The 5,214-nt window shown below is 43.3% G+C and overlaps 1 long non-coding RNA gene across 1 annotated transcript in view; it reads left to right on the forward strand.

Moving 5' to 3' along the window:
- The window catches only part of LOC123154759 (uncharacterized), a 2,939-nt gene extending 1,814 nt beyond the window's left edge, over positions 1 to 1,125 (forward strand). The window contains exons 4-5 of the long non-coding RNA XR_006477043.1: positions 709 to 840; positions 994 to 1,125. This is a non-coding gene — a long non-coding RNA (uncharacterized lncRNA). The remainder of the gene's footprint in view (positions 1 to 708; positions 841 to 993) is intronic.
- The last annotated feature ends 4,089 nt before the right edge of the window (positions 1,126 to 5,214 follow it).

Below are 5,214 nucleotides of genomic sequence, written 5' to 3' on the forward strand. Positions count from 1 at the left end.
TTTAGAGAATGTGGTATTGTGCAGAGTAGCCCCTCTCTGTTGATGAATTGAATGTATAGATTATATATATATAACAATAGGATTGTTTAGTTTGTATGCTCCTCCAGTAACTCAGTTTATTCAGGTTTCGGGATACAGTAGTTGTGCAAATGTGTCGACTTTCTTTTTACATTAGCTAATAGAATTTATTTCCATTATTTTTTGCACGGAGGATAGATCAGCAGGACTAAACAATATGTGTCTTACCACTATTTGAGACGGTCCCTTAAACTGCCCGCAGTAGCTGACCACGTACCACCAATGTTGTTTCTGCACGTGTGAGGCCATAAGTCATATCCCCAAATTATTGTGGTTGTGATTTATCATTGACACAGTATGTGTAAACTTTTTTGGTCTAAATGAGAAGAACAAAAGTGCCGGGGATGTTTTTTGACCGTTTCTTTTACCTAGCTTCTGATTTCTATTATCAGAAACACATTTTTTGGACCTGCAGGAAAAGATCTGTAAATAGAGGATTTACCGAAGCTTTTTGAGTCCCCGATGCATACTAAATACAGTAGTGTTTATGCATGATAACAATCTGGAAAATTGCTCCAAAATAACACTTAAAACATGTTAAAGAAGAAGAAAAAATCCATTCGGAATTCTAAAATCATCCTTCAGTGTATGCAGCAAACCGCTTCCTTTATGATCTGATTAAAATCGCAGGACTTAACATGACGCATGCAAGGTTATACTAAAACTATCACACCAAAGGCGAGGATCCTTGATCTCCACCATAGCGATGAAGCCAGTGTCGGAGTCGCCGTCTTCGCCAAGGATAGTCACAATGACGGAAAGGTATAATGACAAAGTAATTATTTTAGAACATAATTTTGATGATTTTTAGTTATATTGGATATTATTTAGTGGTTTCACTACCAATATAGAAAACCGGTACCAGTTGCACGTTTCCAGCCATGTCTATTTTAATTGCTATTATTTTTATAACAGATCCATGGGAGCAAGAAGAGGGAGGACAACATATTTTAGGACCGTGATGCGAGTATTAAAGAAATGTATAAATGCATGGGCAATATGTTGCTATTTCATGACATATGTGCTTATTAATTGAACATTCTGATATATTACGTGCACCTTTTAAGTTTTATTATTAGTTTCATGACATGTGCTTATTAATTGAACATTAATGTATGTTTCCGGTGGGGTGAGTGTGTATTAATTGAACATTTTAATTGCTATTTCATGACATATGTGCTTATTAATTGAACATTAATGTATGTTCAAGCAATTCAACTCACTATACAAAGTTCAACATGTCTTTATTCATGCGTCCCAAAATCATTTGTGCAGTCTAGGGACATGAATATGCCCAATGACAAAAATTAAATGTGAAGCATTGTCTTCCCCAATTCCACATGCACATATCTATAATTTAGTGCAATTGCTATTTCACAGGCAACTAAACTTTCAATTGTGTCGGTTGATTCTTGTGAAAGCGGCACAAAGCCTCATAACAGAAGACGATGGTGTCGTGGTGAGCACCAACGAGATGCGGGGACGCCGGCAAGGTCTCGGCTAGGAGTGACCTGGAGCCGGCGATGACATGTAGAAGTGGCCCAGGTGGAGGGGATTCAAATCTTCATGTTTCCGGTGGGGTGAGTGTGTTTTCCTTATAAACTTTGATGCCCAAGGAGGTGTAGAGGGGATGGTCACCGGCGGTGGTAGCACGACGGAGGAGACGGAGATGGCATGTTGGTGAGGCAGCACCCACTAGTAGAAAACAGGGCTTTGGTCCAGGACGGGTCAGCCCATTACTCTCGATTTAGTCCAGAACCGGGACCAATGGGGGCATTGGACCCGGTTCGTGAGCCCAGGGGGCCGGCCGGGCCACGTGGGCCATTGGTCCCGGTTCATCTGGACCTTTTGGTCCCGGTTAGTGGGACGAACCGGGACCAATGGGTCTCGCTCCTGCCCACCATCATTGGTCCCGGTTGGTGGCTTGAACCGGGACCAAAGGCTCCCCTTTAGTCCCGGTTCATGCCACCAACCGGGACCAATGAGGTGCCTATATATACCCCCTCGCGTAAGAGCAGAGCACACTGCTCTGTTTTTTTCTGGTCGAGGGGGAGAGGGCTTGGTGGTGCTCTAGCTCACCTCCTATGCACACAAGGTGTTCGATGGAATGCCCGAGCCACACTACTTAAGTTTTCTCCTCTCCAAGCTCCATTTTCCACAATATTTGTCTAGGTTTAGCGGTCCGTCACGCCCCGTCCCCGTCTTCACCGTCGTCGATCACCCGCGCCGAGCTCATCGCCGGCACCAGCGTGATGAGCCTCTTGTTCTTATCTTCTTTCTGAAAGGAAAAATATTTTTACTTGTATGTTTACATAGATACTTGTATTATTTTCTTACTTTTATTATTGCATCTTATATAGTGCGATGGTTTTGGTATCCGCCCCCGTCGGCCCTCGTCCTGTCTATGATTCGGATGTGGTATATGTATTATATTTATAACTATTGGTTCATTTATTGTTTATGAAAATTGTGCCGACCAACGTGACATAGATTTTATTTATGTAGGATGTATGTGAATCAGAAATGCCAACCGACCCTATTGTCGAGAGGTTAAATTTAGTTGAAGAAGAAAACAATTTGTTGAAGGAAAAAAATTGAGGAGGAGAAGATGATATTGGAGTTGCATGTTGCGGATGTCATCGATGATCACAAGATCAAGATGGATGCAATGCGCTTGAAGATTAGAAAGATTAGAAAATATGCCATTCATACCGAGGCTTGGTATCATTATGATGTTGGATCAATTGTTATCTTGGTTGCGATTATGATCGCATTTGTTTTCGCATTGAAATGTTTTACATAGTTTCAATGTATGGTTTAATTAATTAGATGCTCTGGAGAGCTATATGTTGTTAGATGAGAACTATGTATGCACTTTGGTTTTAATGTGATGATGAACTTCTATTAATTTGGACACTTAATTATATATAATGCACGCAGATGAACCGGCAATGGATGTACGGTGACAGACACACCTGCGAGTACATTAAGGGCATGCATGAGTTTCTCGGTGCGGCTGAGGCAAACAAGCAGAATGGTTTTATGTGTTGTCCATGCACTGAATGTGGGAATACGAGGTCTTACTCTAACCGGAAAATCCTTCACTCCCACCTGCTTTACAAGGGTTTCATGCCACACTATAATGTTTGGACGAGGCACGGAGAAATAGGGATTATGATGGAAGACGGCGAAGAAGAAGAGTACGATGACAACTATGTGCCCCCTGAATACGGTGATGCTGCAACGGGGGGAGCTGGTGAAGATCAAGAGGAACCAGACGATGTGCCCAATGATGCTGCAACGGGTGAAGCTGCTGAAGATCAAGAGGAACCAGGCGATGTGCCCGATGATGATTGTAAGTGCATCTAGTGCCACCCCTAGTTGGTTTTGGAGTATTGACGACAAACCTAGTTGAGGGACTAATGTGTTTGTGAGAATTGCGGGATAACACAGGTAGAAGTCCCTCATTGATTCGGTTTTCCTACTAGAGATGACCCCTAAAAATGTATGAAGGCATTGAAGTCAAAGGTGGTATATGAAGATATTCACATTGAAGACTATGACAAGAGAAGACACCACATGTAGCGTATGGAGCTCGAAGACTTAGATCTTTCGTAGTTCTTTTTCTTTTGTGTTGAGTCATAGGAACCACCGTACTGTTAAGTGGGGTCCAAGAGAACCAGTCAGAATGGCTGAAGTGATGCCTAACCAAAAACACCTATGTCTTCGAGTGAAGACTATGAGAGCGAATCTTGTCCAGAGTCGGACAAGTCAGCTTTGCTTGTAGCCCAAGTAAAGTTGTTGTGTGAGTTTGAAATCTGACCGTTGGAACACGTGTCAGTTCCTTAGTGACCTAGGGTCATTTCGGACAAATCAGGTCGGGTTGCCAAGTGGCTATAAATAGCCCACCCCCCACAACCATAAACGGTTGGCTGCTCAGATTGAGAGTACGGCTTTTGTTGTTTGAGAGCAACCCACCTTGAAGCCTTTGAGAGAGAATTCCTTGCGAGGATAAAGCCCTAACCACCCAGAGCCAGAGAGAATTGGGCATCACTTAAGTCTTCTTGTCTGTGTGATCTGAAGACTTATTACACTTGAGGACTGTGCATCATCCAGCCGGTTAGGCGTCGCGTTCTGAGCATCCAAGAGACATTGTGGATTGCCGGTGAACGAAGTCTGTGAAGGTTTGGGAGTCTACCTTGAAGACTTACCAGAGTGATTGGGCGAGGTCTGTGTGACCTTAGCTCAAGGGGAATACGGTGAGGACTGGGTGTCCTGAGCTGCGTGTTGAGGACTGGGTGTCCGGGACTGTGTGTCCTAAGGTTTAAATACCTAGCCGTCCCAACCAGACGTATAGTTGTCACAGCAACTGGAACTGGTCCAACAAATCATTGTCTTCAACGAGTCACTGGTTTCATCTTCCCTTCCCTTTACTTACTGTTGCTCCTTGTGAAGTCATTGTACTTTTGCACTATCTTTTGTCTTCACTGAGTGACTGCATGCTATGTATGGCTTCATAATATGTTCCTACCTGATCCTTACTACATTGCTGCTATTAAGTCATTGTCCTTTCACTTCATTGAACACTTGACTATGGCTTGCCTAGTGTAGTCTACCTTCCGCTGCATGGTAGTAGGTTTATTTCTATCGTTTGTCTTCATAACTTCCACGTTTTTAAGACTTTCATAAAAATCGCCTATTCACCCTCCCTCTAGTCGATATAACACACTTTCAATTGGTATCAGAGCAAGGTGCTCCCTTGTTCTGTGTGATTCGGTTTAACCACCTGGAGTTTTAGCTATGTCGACTGCAGGGATAATTAAAGTCTTCGCTGCTTGCCCCGTCTTCGATGGAACTGAATATCCCTACTGGAAGAATAAGATGCGCATGCATCTTGTAGCCATTGACGTCGACCTATGGTATGTCATTGAGAACGGCGTTCCCAAGGCTGGAGAAGGTGTCACTACTGCTGACGTCAAGAAATTTGTTCAACTGGACTCTACTGCCAAGAATATCATCTATGGTCACCTGACCAAAGGACAGTATGGCCGTGTGAGTGCTTTGAAGACATCTAAGCTGGTCTGGGACTGGCTCTCCAAGGTCAATGAAGGCATCTCAACCCAGAGAGATCAGAGA

This window comes from Triticum aestivum, chromosome 7A (genome assembly GCF_018294505.1).
Source record: "Triticum aestivum cultivar Chinese Spring chromosome 7A, IWGSC CS RefSeq v2.1, whole genome shotgun sequence".
NCBI classification, from domain to species: Eukaryota; Viridiplantae; Streptophyta; class Magnoliopsida; order Poales; family Poaceae; genus Triticum; species Triticum aestivum.